Below are 14,240 nucleotides of genomic sequence, written 5' to 3'. Positions count from 1 at the left end.
TATTCCAGAGTGGTTATATTAACCTGGGACAGCATAGATCAGCCCCATGGACAGACATTACCCTGGCTCTGGTTACCAGGGTAACTAGAGGTAGGATCAGCACCATCAACAGGCATTAGCCTGGGTACCAGGGTAACTAGAGGTAGGATCAGCACCATCAACATACATTAGCCTGGGTACCAGCCGGGTAACTAGAGGTAGGATCAGCACCATCAACATACATTAGCCTGGGTACCAGGGTAACTAGAGGTAGGATCAGCACCATCAACAGACATTAGCCTGGGTACCAGGGTAACTAGAGGTAGGATCAGCACCATCAACAGACATTAGCCTGGGTACCAGGGTAACTAGAGGTAGGATCAGCACCATCAACAGACATTAGCCTGGGTACCAGGGTAACTAGAGGTAGGATCAGCACCATCAACAGACATTAGCCTGGGTACCAGGGTAACTAGAGGTAGGATCAGCACCATCAACAGGCATTAGCCTGGGTACCAGGGTAACTAGAGGTAGGATCAGCACCATCAACATACATTAGCCTGGGTACCAGGGTAACTAGAGGTAGGATCAGCACCATCAACATACATTAGCCTGGTTACCAGGGTAACTAGAGGTAGGATCAGCACCATCAACAGACATTAGCCTGGGTACCAGGGTAACTAGAGGTAGGATCAGCACCATCAACAGACATTAGCCTGGGTACCAGGGTAACTAGAGGTAGGATCAGCACCATCAACAGACATTAGCCTGGGTACCAGCCGGGTAACTAGAGGTAGGATCAGCACCATCAACATACATTAGCCTGGGTACCAGGGTAACTAGAGGTAGGATCAGCACCATCAACAGACATTAGCCTGGGTACCAGGGTAACTAGAGGTAGGATCAGCACCATCAACAGACATTAGCCTGGGTACCAGGGTAACTAGAGGTAGGATCAGCACCATCAACAGACATTAGCCTGGGTACCAGGGTAACTAGAGGTAGGATCAGCACCATCAACAGACATTAGCCTGGGTACCAGGGTAACTAGAGGTAGGATCAGCACCATCAACAGACATTAGCCTGGGTACCAGGGTAACTAGAGGTAGGATCAGCACCATCAACAGACATTAGCCTGGGTACCAGGGTAACTAGAGGTAGGATCAGCACCATCAACAGACATTAGCCTGGGTACCAGGGTAACTAGAGGTAAGTTCAGCACCCTGGACAGGCATTACCCTGGTACCAGGGTAACTAGAGGTAAGTTCAGCACCCTGGACAGGCATTACCGTGGCTCTGGTTACCAGGGTAACTAGAGGTACATTCAGCACCCTGGACAGGCATTACCCTGGTACCAGGGTAACAAGCTCCGTTCAACACCAAAGACCGACATTACCCCCGGTACCAGGGTAACTAGAGGTACGTTAAGCACCATGGACAGGCATTACCGTGGCTCTGGTTACCAGGGTAACTAGAGGTACATTCAGCACCGTGGACAGACATTACCCTGATACCAGGGTAACTGGACGTACGTTCGGCACCCGGGACAGCACATACTCCATAATTGGTGCCTCCATGAATGGAGCGGATGTGGACTGGAGCCGTGCTTGGTGGTAATTGTGGCCAGGGTTTTACTTTTTTTTTTCTCAACCTTTTGTCTTGATTGCTGCAAAGTGGGAAATTGACTAGTCAGAAGAAGGATATTATGCTATCGATTAGCGCTAATTAGGTAAATGGTCAGACAATCTTCCCTTTGTCCTCTCTCCTCCTCCTTCTCGGTGATGCGTCTCACTACTCCCGGTCTGTTTCCAGGGAAAAGGCGTTTTTGTGTGAAGCACTCTCTTCTCTGAAAACACTTGGAACAGAGTAGTCTAATGTTCTCCCTAAGTGGTCCTTTGGGAACACCCATAAAAGGAACATGGTGGCTTAATGTTGGCTTAGGGCTATTGTTAGAGGGACGTTGTCTGTCTTTAACAAAGTTTGGGTCCGTCTCTGGACGCCATGTTTGGTTTGAGTGGCTACCCTTCCACTGCGTCAAGCGCAGCTTACGTTCATGTTGAAAATGTGCAGCAGAACACTCGTGGCACACTGTTAATATTCGCAGAATTACATCGTTCTTCAAAGCGAGGACATTGAAACTGGCCTATGGGGTGTATTCTCTTCTGGAGCCTGCTGTGTTTATCAGCTCTTCAGTGGTCGAGGCGTCCTCACAGCTGCATTCAAATCCGCCCTCGGAGGCTCATTGTGATGAAGAGCCACACAAATAAACCTTCCCCGACTTGTCTCCGACTGTCCTGATTGGACACTCATTTCTACAACCCCCAATTACAGCCAGTCGCAGAGAGGATAAAGTCGTCTATCAAAAATTAACAGGCAGACATTTACTGGGTGTTCAGCACAAGCAGTGGCGACAGTGGTTGGGTGACGGCTTCTGAAACATCAACTTATTTCGGTAGCAGAGGCAAACTCCATTATACAAATGGCGTTGTATAGTCCCAAAATGTCAATATAAAGTAAGATACAAAGTTGACTTCAACTATCCCACACTGCCAGACCATGCTGGGACGTGAGGATCCCTCCAGGACCCCACAGTGACGGCTGATTACCTCCTTAATCAACATCCTGAAAGCATCAACATTTATCAAATAGCTTTTAACTCATTCTTATTGTTAATGCTCATTTCAATTTAACTATGAAGTCATGTTGTGTTATTTTTTTGTATTATTATCATTGTCCTTTCTCTTTTCTTATAACAATAACAAAAGAGAAAGGGCAACAATAATGTAGTTAAAGAAATTAAACTAATAAACAAAATAATAAATCGACTGGAATAACAATGTAATCATTTATTTGATATAATTGGATGTCTGGTGCTGGCAGCGAGAAATAAAAACAAGGGCACTACAGTCAAACCAAGTTTTAAAAAGATATGCCTAATAAGATTTAAAATTGTGTAAAGGGAAGGGAAATATTATTTCAGCCTATCAGTTTATTAGGCGGCTGACAATTATGAGGCGGCTTCCTGTATTTAAGTGGCAGGGGTACAAAATGAGAGGAAAGTGTCCCTGCCCTTAATAGGACTTTGGTTGTTGTTGCGCTCCAGCTTTGATTGATTTTGAAATGTTCGATTTTTTCAAGTACATTTTAATCGCCAGGCAGAGACAAACTGTTAAATCATTTAAACCTTTCTTGTGAAATATTTAAAGGATCCTTTATCTCATTTCACGGTTATGTCTCATTTATACCTCTTCACAACTATTTCCACTTTTTCTCTCAGCGGACGTATATCCTTTTGCCTTCTTGTTGACCATGTTGCCATTGAAATTAGCTGGTTATCATAAAATACCATTAGGCATTGGATTTTAACATAAAATATTAACATAAAGCCTCCTCAAATTGGCTGTGGAACAAGTTAGTTGATTCAATCAAACTTTCCGGACCAATATGGAACTATCGGTAGAAAGCCCCAAAACTCTCAAAGTGACTGAAATGTACCCTGGGCGGTAATTTCTAGTGTGCTACAAATAAATACTCACTACTTGAGTGGACAGTTCTCTGCCAGAGATTATACTTTATTTTCCGTTTGGCAATGCCTTTCGTACTTCTCAAAAACTGGAAAAACGAATGCAACACAGGGCACATATATTAAATGGATCTCTTTGGCACAATGAGAAGCTGCTATGGTTAATGGTGCATTTGCGTTCAGAGTTACTCCCCTGAGTTGCCCTGCTATTTTGATTTGAAAGTGGCCTGCTGTGTTTCCTCTGAGAACGGGAAAAGGGAGACCAAATGAGAGGGGGCTAGGAAGAGAGAGGGGCGATGGAAAAGAGAGAGAAAGAGAAGGTGGGAGAGGGAGAAGGGGACAGTGTAACAACAACAACAACAACAAAAGCATCAAAGAGACACCTGCTGAGCCAGAGACTGAACAGGTGAATCACGCCACAAGCTTTGTTCCCTGGTCAAGGGACGGTGTAAAATATGCTGTGATCAGTGCATGAAACCACAATGACAAGGGAAAATGTTTTGAGGCTTTCTGAGACGAAGGCTGTGCTTTAGAGCAAAATGGGCAAAACAAAAAGCGTGCTTTTAAAGGGTAATATTGGTGGTTGTTCGGTTGAGCATATAAAACAGGTTTTTCTTACATGGCTTCTGTCTAAAATGATTTTCCAGCCAATAAGGGGCACTGGTCAAAGCAAATGATTGAAGAATGAGGTCAGAGAAGCCTGGCATGAGGCAACAGATGGTCCATAATTAGTCAAAAGACGGTACTATTCCTGTGCCAAAATCCTCTCAAGTGAACTGTCACATCTCTGACAGAAAGAGGTTTTTGGCTCATTGGTGCCATACACAATTGTGGTCTTTCTCTGGGAAAATAGAAGTGAGCAGTGGGCTTGAATTGAGGGGAAACATGAACTCTGGGATTTTTGAAAAGCATTAAAAAAAAGCATCCTATTATATGGGCTTTTGTGCTGTTTGCAGCGATGTTGGATGTGTTTTGTATGGGCCGGGTCTCACACAATCAGACTTTAGATAAATAATCTAAACTGTACAGACAAAGTTCAAATCTGAGTCTTCATTTGCTCAAGCGAAAACAAACTCGGCCACCACTAGTTGACAAAAAATAATTCTGTAAAGGGTTCGGATCAACGACGAGTACACTGCCCTCTGTGCAAATTCACTCATTACAATCCTCTTGAAAGCTTCATCAACTCATGAAAATGAGTTTCCTTTGGCATAATATCTTCGCAATGAAACACGAAACAAAGTGCCACTCCTTCCCTTTTTAGTTTTTTGGTTTCAGTTCTGCTGTAACTTAGTATAACTGCTGGGTCCGATATTATAATGGGTCTAAAATCAACAATGAAGTACCAGTGCTACCAATCCTGTGCGTTCAACATCCGACTGTGAAACTATTTGGCACCTCCACCATATAAGCCCTCCCCAAGCAACACATGCTTTCCATGAATGTTTTATGTAGACTTTAAAGATGTTTCTTTTGCCTCGTCTACCCAAGCTGCGGACCACCGTGAGCGGGGATCAATCCGATCTAACGCGTATAGCCCGGGAGAAGTTCTTTGGAATGAGAGCTGCACTAACCCTCCATGTTAACAACTGTGGACCAATCCCAGGAGCTTTAGTGGGCCAGCATCCATTGGGAATGAGCTTTAGTGGGCCAGCATCCATTGGGAATGAGCTTTAGTGGGCCAGCATCCATTGGGAATGAGCTTTAGTGGGCCAGCATCCATTGGGAATGCGCTTTAGTGGGCCAGCATCCATTGGGAATGAGCTTTAGTGGGCCAGCATCCATTGGGAATGAGCTTTAGTGGGCCAGCATCCATTGGGAATGAGCTTTAGTGGGCCAGCATCCATTGGGAATGAGCTTTAGTGGGCCAGCATCCATTGGGAATGAGCTTTAGTGGGCCAGCATCCATTGGGAATGAGCTTTAGTGGGCCAGCATCCATTGGGAATGAGCTTTAGTGGGCCAGCATCCATTGGGAATGAGCTTTAGTGGGCCAGCATCCATTGGGAATGCGCTTTAGTGGGCCAGCATCCATTGGGAATGAGCTTTAGTGGGCCAGCATCCATTGGGAATGCGCTTTAGTGGGCCAGCATCCATTGGGAATGAGCTTTAGTGGGCCAGCATCCATTGGGAATGCGCTTTAGTGGGCCAGCATCCATTGGGAATGAGCTTTAGTGGGCCAGCATCCATTGGGAATGCGCTTTAGTGGGCCAGCATCCATTGGGAATGAGCTTTAGTGGGCCAGCATCCATTGGGAATGAGCTTTAGTGGGCCAGCATCCATTGGGAATGAGCTTTAGTGGGCCAGCATCCATTGGGAATGAGCTTTAGTGGGCCAGCATCCATTGGGAATGAGCTTTAGTGGGCCAGCATCCATTGGGAATGAGCTTTAGTGGGCCAGCATCCATTGGGAATGAGCTTTAGTGGACCAGCATCCATTGGGAATGAGCTTTAGTGGGCCAGCATCCATTGGGAATGAGCTTTAGTGGGCCAGCATCCATTGGGAATGAGCTTTAGTGGGCCAGCATCCATTGGGAATGAGCTTTAGTGGGCCAGCATCCATTGGGAATGAGCTTTAGTGGGCCAGCATCCATTGGGAATGAGCTTTAGTGGGGCCAGCATCCATTGGGAATGAGCTTTAGTGGGCCAGCATCCATTGGGAATGCGCTTTAGTGGGCCAGCATCCATTGGGAATGAGCTTTAGTGGGCCAGCATCCATTGGGAATGAGCTTTAGTGGGCCAGCATCCATTGGGAATGAGCTTTAGTGGGCCAGCATCCATTGGGAATGAGCTTTAGTGGGCCAGCATCCATTGGGAATGAGCTTTAGTGGGCCAGCATCCATTGGGAATGAGCTTTAGTGGGGCCAGCATCCATTGGGAATGCGCTTTGAGGAATTCTCAGTGAGTCGATGCCGCTGTCGATCGAAGAGGAGGGGCGGAGGGAGGTTAGAGTAAGACAATATTAGTAAGGGGTCCCCTTTGGTTAGTCCACACGCCATGGTGTGACACAGAGACTGTGATCTGTGATTATCTGTGCAACAGGGGATACCATTACAGATCCCAGAAGCCTGCAAGCAAGCAGGTAGGGAAGGGAGTCGGCGGGGCTCGGAAACGTACCGCATCACCCTTGCTCATTAGTTCTTTATTCTGTTTCTTAGTTGAGTTTGCCGTTATAATTCACTCTTCAACTCTGCGTTATAATCAACGTTAGCTTGACTTGCACAGAGCATTCTTTAGTCACGGCTCCACTTTATATTGCTGCAAAACAGTGGCATTAAACAGTGACAGCCCCAGGTAGTGAATGCGAGAGGAGCGCACCCCGTCTGTCAGGCCCCGAGAGGGAGGGACGGACGGACGAGGACCATCATGCTCCAATATACAGCCTTGTGGCACGCGGGCCTTTGCCTCCCGTTTGCCCACAGTCATGCACTGCTTTGGAGGTACATTGGGAGTGCACCTGGATGCATGCCAGTGTTTACACGCTCACACATATATGCCTGTGTGCACACACACACACACACACACACACACACACACACACACACACACACACACACACACACACACACACACACACACACACACACACACACACACACACACACACGTGCAAGATCTTAATTCACGTACACTTATCTGTGCACGAATGCCTGCACAGGCACACACACAAACACACATTGAAAGTCCACACACATTCATTCATTTGATTATCCTCGTATCAGTTGTGGTCACTGCTGTCTGTTAAATGTAATTGGTAAAAAGGGGGCAGCTCTTTTTGCATAATTTCTCTCTAACTTCACTCTGTCAATGCAGACTTTGCTGTTGTTATCATTGTGGAGAAAATGCAGTGTTCACAGCGCAGGTTGACAATTCACAGTGCAGGTTGACTATTCGTCTTGACTGCTGTGCCATGTAATGCACCTCGGGTACACATCATCTATTTGACTCTAAGTAATTATTTGTCATTGTGCGCACCAACCAAATAGGAAGCATTATATAAAAGCTAAGTGTGGAGTGTCTGGTGCCAGAACCCTGAACCTCCGGCCGAAGAATAATATTCTCTGGTAAAATAATGAAAGTCATAAAAAGGCAGATAATTGGCTTCTTTTTTCAGGTTGGAGGAACGGGTCACTTTTTATGATGCTGTTGATAAATGGCTCGCAAGGGGGGATGTGTGGTTGGGGGCCGCGGGTAGGAGCTGGGACCGGGGTTAGAGGGGTGAACATTGGAATGAGGAAGAGAAGGTGAAGGTAATGGCCGAGCTGTGAGTTGTGGGTGTTCGATGACAGAGTGGAGGAAGGGAGGGACTGTTATGCTTTTATATATAGACAGATCGGAAAAGAGAGAGAGCGATGAATGTACATTAATACCAAGGGACACAAGTCATTTCGCCCAGGGGGCTAACTGAAAAGAAGAACTCTGGGAATAAGGAAAAGAGACGAATGGTATACACGACAAAGTGGAAGGGATGGGAATCCACGAACTGAAAGGACGTAAATGCACAATGGCAGAAGAGAGGAATGAGCTAAGCAGAGGAGAAGACTGAAAGAAAAGTAGATTTGACGCGAGAAGGTGAGATGGAGAAAACTTAATTAAATGAGGGAGAATGTTAAGGTAAATGGATATAAATGCTTCAAAAAAAAGGGGAACGTATCTCAAGCCTCATGATTTTAATTTGGGATTTAGCTTCATTTAAACCAAGGACACTTTTGTTTTTGTAATGTGATTCTGAAATGTTTATCCAAAATATGCCAGAAGAACAAAACAAACTCCATTGTCATAATATACGGCCATTAGTCATTATAATAAATACATCCCTGCTGTACTGGGCGTCACCACTAGATGGTGCAACGTGACATAGCATGATTTACAAGAAGGAAACCTTCACTATGTCTTACAGAACCAACACTCCACCACCATGCTCCATAGTTTATTATATATATTTATATATATATGACACTGCAAAATGCGACACGTGTGTGTGTGTGTGTGTGTGTGTGTGTGTGTGTGTGTGTGTGTGTGTGTGTGTGTGTGTGTGTGTGTGTGTGTGTGTGTGTGTGTGTGTGTGTGTGTGTGTGTGTGTGTGTGTGTGTGTGTGGAGAGTGGGTGAGGGAGGCATGGTGAGTGCTATCAGCTCCTGACAGTGATAAGACAGATGACCCAGGGTACAGCAACAGCCTCCCTGCCTGAATAGCATCCATCATTTCTCAATAGACTTGTTCTCACCCACACATTCTGCAGATTCAGGTGCACCTTGGTGGGTGCGGCAGAATAATGTATACGGGTGTCCTTGTTTACGTGGATGTGTGGCGGGTAAATCCCCGGACCATATGCTCCAACGTATTACTATTTAAGTATACTTAAGTTACATCGTTTATATCTTCTTTCTCTGTACTCAAATATTGGGGTATATTAAACTAGCACGCACACGCACACGCACACATACAATCTGGCATTAGGTTGAATCTCTTAATCACCTCTGGGTTGCCAGGAGTGCAATGGATAGTATAAGTCCAGATGCTTATGTTAACATCTCTCTATTTTATCGTGAAATGTTAAACTTCTCACGTAGGGATTTTTGGGATTTCCGTAGAAATTATCTAATTCATAGGGCTGCATTTGTCGGTAGCCTGTTAATCATCTTGCTGTGAGTGAAATTACGTTGGGATGAATTACTCTGCATATCGTTAGCATTTGATCATTCGGAAAGTTAATAGGACAAGAACGCCATTACAGTGGTAAGGGCCGTGACACATTTGAACACACTCTTCTCGAGCCCAGCGGTTGACGTTCTCATGGCGAGGTCACCTCACACGTGGGAGCCTGCCAGTCCAACCACGCCTTTTCTATTCGTCCTCGGCCTCCCTCTCCCCTGCTAACGGGGCCCTCAGAGACTGCAGTGTGCTGTACACTGAGTCAACCTCTTGGACGACTCCACGGAACCCACGTTAGGAGCATGCATCTCCCTTACAAGCTGGGATTAGACCGGCTGCTTGTGTGTTGTGCAACACGCTCCCAAAACTGGAAACCGATCGGTGATGAAACGCTGACACGCAAACATATTTATGTGTTGTGTGTGTGTGTGTGTGTGTGTGTTTTGCCGGGATAAGCTCAACTGCTTGACTCCTATAAAGTCAGCAGGGAAGAGGGGTGATTGATCATGGGTTGTTGGTGATACCAGGAAAGATAGGGTTGCCATCATCTTTTTTGTCTTTTATAATGAATCAAACCAGTGGGAAAAACGGAGGACACCTCGCTACGCTGGTCGGAGGATAACGAAAAAACAAATCAGCCATCTATAAAGATGCAGAGATGAACCGCCTACAACAAATTAGAAACAGAACCAGCGGGCGACTTTGACAGTTGTCCGATGTGCTTTTAGCCGACTCCCCGGGGAGGATCCGAAGCTTTGATTACACGTTTGTTTTCGATGCAGGCATTAGATACATTGGGTTATAAATTTAGAAAGTTTATGGGAGAACGCATCCGGATCGCAGGGGTGGGGGAAGATGAGAACAGATGGCAAGGTAAATTATACTCTGCGACGGCTGTGAAGGAAAGGGCACGGATGGGGTGGTCAAGAGGAGAGGGCCTGGGCGGGGAATGGGAGCCGCAACCATCCAGAGATGGGACAAAGAATGTTGGAGAAAGAAGAGCAAAGGGTAGACGTTGAACAAAACGATCGGAGAGCCATGAGGGAAAAGGGACAGTTTAATGGGGTTTAGTATGTTTATGTTTACATGATATACGTAGAATATGTATGTCATGTGAGTAATGGCTGGATCCAAGCAGGTCATTGAGTGTCACCACAGTTTCCTCCTGCTATCGCTCTTCTCTCTTGTGGTTGTTGTTGATCTGCAGACTGTGGTCTCTGATTCTTTCTCAGTTGTTTGTGTACTTTTCATACAGTGCAGTGGTATTTAGCGTCACCTTTGTAAATGTCATAAAGAAAGCCAGCCCATGCACTCCCCTGTGTGCAATTCGGTTGTGATATCACAGAGCTGGTAGACAATAGGAATGGCATTTTACACAGCTGTGTGTATCCCAGGCATCTGATCAATGTATTGATGAGAAGGAGTTCATTTTTTTATATTTTATATTTTGTGTGGGCAGCTTTCATTTCAGGCCCTAGGCAGTGTTTTTGGTGGGAAAGGGTCATTTCTCAAACGAAATGTACAAAATCTGCCAGCCATTGCATGTGGTCATTAAGACCTTAACAGTGAAGTGAACAGTGAGGAAACATGCTGATGCTATTGAGCGTTCAAATGATCCCCTGTTGATCCATTTCAACCAGAGAGCTTGATGATGGGTTCCACAAGCCATCACCATCTGCAGTATAGTACTATGTGGCTCCAGCTTGATAGGTATAATGAAGAATGACTTTTACGATGTTTCTGAATCATACGCCTGTTTCGATTTACCCTCCTTTTCTTTTGTCAGCGAGTCACAATTGACTGGAGAAACTGAGGCAAAATTGGGAGAAAAAAAAGGCGCATGCTTATCAGCTCGCCTGCCCTCTAGAATCTCTTTTTGATTTGTGATTTGTGGCTGATTGTAGTAAATTCAAATATATACGTCCTAATGGGGGCATTTTGAGGTCAAAAATAGACACCTGTTGATAAGTACAGTGTAGAAAGGGCTGTGTTATTTAAATGTAGTACTTACTAGGGCCCGACCGATTCATCGGCCTGCCGATTTAATCGGCCGATTATAGCCTTTTTGAAAATAATCGACATCTGCCAAAAAGACGCCGATTACAACCGATTATTATTATTATTATTTATTAATTTATTTTTTATTTTTTTGTTATGTTATTGCGCTTAGTATCCTGCAGATTGCGCTCCTACTCGCCTTGCTTACTAACAACTTTAGCTGGAGTAAAAAAGAGGAGATTGAATTTTAACGTACAACATGAAAGCTCGCTCGCTCAGGCAGCTGCGCGCTCACCTCACCAATGTACACAAGACGCGTTGTTTGAGCATGTTGTGCCTGTTTTTCTTTAGGTCCCAGGCCATGTTAATTTGTTATACTGTAGACTCTAACGGTGAGACCATACTGCTCAGCACGCACGTGTTAGTCACTGCTCACGAGCGCAGCACATTGGGAGTTAGTTATTTATTTTACATTTTACGTTACACTCATTTTTGACTGTAAATGTATTCTAAAACACTCAAAGGTTCTGCATTCAATTCACATATTCGTCAAAAGTGTTTAAAGTATATTTAAGGTATCAAAAAATACATTTTATAGCCTTTTTTTTTTTTTTTTTTTTCGGCCGATTAAATTGTAATCGTAATTTTTCTCTGAAAATAATCGGCATCGGCACTCAAAAATCAATATCGGTCGGGCCCTAGTACTTACTGGATCACCTTGGTTTTTCCACCTTCTTTTTTAAGCAGCTTGCTTAGAAATCACCCCGGGTGCAATTTTCTATTTTAAAATATTTTTTATATTGAAGCCTTAAAGTACAGATCACAGGAAAGGAACAAACCAAAGTCACGCTGACCTTGAACAACGCTGACAGAATGTGTTAGAGTGAGGAGAAGAAGTGTTTACAGGGGCCTCCTCAGCCCGGCTAGACATCTGCAAGCCCAGGTCACCTTGCCTCCATGACAGCCAGCCGACGGCCTACCTATGGAGGAAACAGCTGAGCAGAATCCTGCCACCACCGCAAACATGCCGGGCTGAAGGAAGAGGCCCTCTGCTTGGACACGACAGGGCAGAGACATGGGTGGTCATGCAGGACCCCCAGCCAGTAGGCCGTGTGAAGCACCGGATGGGAGGAGCGCCAGGCAGAAAGAGGGAAAGAGTGACAAGAAAGGGGAAGAGAAGAGCGAATGTAAAGGGCTTGTTAACCAGTGGTACCACAGTCACCGGGCTTCGGAAGCCCACTGTGTTCCTGTTAATGCTGGGCCATCTGGATGAGGATGTGCAGGGCAGATGCTCTACTGCTCTGCTAGGTGTCATCAGCATTGCAGGCGCAAGAAGAAAACAGCCATTGTGACTCCTGAGAAGGGCCACTGAGAAAAGTCTTGATTAGATAAAAGAGAGGGGAAAAGTGTATAGTCAGTGTATACAGTGTATAGTCTAGGATAGTAACGACGATGGTTTTATTCTCTGCCAGCTCTGTTGTTGCCGGGGCTCGAGTGTGTGAGTGTACATAGACAACTTCTTCCATTTGCTCATTCTTCTAGTCATCCTTCAAGTAGTCATTTCATCCATTCTACCATCCATCTGTCATTCATAGCTTCACCCATCCATTTATTACTTCTTCCATCCACCCATCCATCCGTCCATCCGTTTGTCCATTCATCGACCATCTATCATCTATCCATTCTTACCTTCCTTCCTTCCTTCCTTCCTTCCTTCCTTCCTTCCTTCCTTCCCTCCTTCCCTCCTTCCTTCCCTCCTTCCTCCAATTTGTCCTCATTTCCTTCCATTCTTCTTTTAAATTTTCCTTCATCCCTGCCATCTACCCAAACCATTCCATCCATCCAGAGCAAGTTATTGTCGACCACTGTTCATACCCATCGATGTCTGAGGCAGAATGACCCAGAGCAATGGGCAGTGACCCTTCGTCTCCCATTTACTAATGGCGTGTCAGGAAGGACCACACAATGCATTATTCATCAGCCCTGATTATTTGAAGCCTCATTGGCTCCAGAGTCAAATAGTCACGCAGAAAGTTGGCAAAACATAATTACATCCATTCAGTGAAACGACCTGCCAAATATTACAAAGAAAAGTTCTGAATCAAAACAACGGCGACGAGGAAGCTATTAACGGAGGACGGTAAAGGGATTCCCAGCCACGCGAGGCAGCGTGACTTTCCAACCTAGCTGACTACAACCATGGGTAAAAGGAGATGCCTCCTGAATCTCATGCCAGTTCATTGCTCCATTACCTTTAACACTGGAGGCACTTCAGGATCTTGAGGTTGCGTAATATGCACGTCTTTGGGAGGAAGGAAGAATCTGCAGGAAGGAAACCCACTGGAACACGAAGAGATGATGCCAGCTCCACAGAGACTGGACCCCAATACAGAATTGCCTCGCCTTTAAAACATCAAGCCCCTATATTTAGCTAGGAGGGACTAGTTGCATAGGGCTAGCTGGCGTCGTCAAATAGTTTGCCATTTTGGAGCTCAAGTGATATTTGCCTATCCTTTTTCCCTTTTTTATTTGTCAAGCTGCGTATTAACCTCGTTTCCTGGCGTCCTCGAACGCCTGGAGCGTGCGAGAGTGGGTGGGGGGGTTCAAATGTGTGTTATTGGCGAGATAGAAGGCGGGACATCCCAGCATGCTTTGGAGGGAGCCACATGGGATTATTAGCGAGGGGCCAGAGAGAGACGGGCTCATCCTGTGTAGAGGTTCCGTTAAATGTTTGGGATATTGCTTTGTCAAATTCAAATAAGACCGTCCGTTTGCCTAACTCAAAGGGAGGGAGGCAACGGAAATTGCTTTGGGATGGACCGGGAAAAAGTTATAATTCATGAGCTTTTCTCAGCCTACCTATGTTTGCAGAAATTGACAGCTTGACATGTAGCTATTGGACATTGAACATCTTGAAGAAATCCCACACGGTCGCGGCTGCTTATTTTAGTAGCAACTCACTAATGTTGTCTGCAGTCAAACAGGCATCAGTGTCAGCCTGAACTGATGAAAGATTCAGGACACTGCAGTTTCACTTCTGATCTATTTTTGGGAGGTTGAGGTTGGCATGTAAAAATAGTGCTTATTTT

The 14,240-nt window shown here is 45.4% G+C and overlaps 1 protein-coding gene across 2 annotated transcripts in view; it reads left to right on the top strand.

Moving 5' to 3' along the window:
* The window catches only part of ccser1 (coiled-coil serine-rich protein 1), a 72,008-nt gene that overhangs the window by 20,656 nt on the left and 37,112 nt on the right, over positions 1–14,240 (top strand). The gene's annotated exons all lie outside the window — the stretch shown is intronic.

The sequence above is a fragment of the Gadus macrocephalus genome, chromosome 6, assembly GCF_031168955.1.
Source record: "Gadus macrocephalus chromosome 6, ASM3116895v1".
Classification (NCBI taxonomy): Eukaryota; Metazoa; Chordata; class Actinopteri; order Gadiformes; family Gadidae; genus Gadus; species Gadus macrocephalus.
The sequence above is the reverse complement of the archived record's forward strand: the minus strand, read 5'-3'. Positions and strand labels throughout refer to the sequence as shown.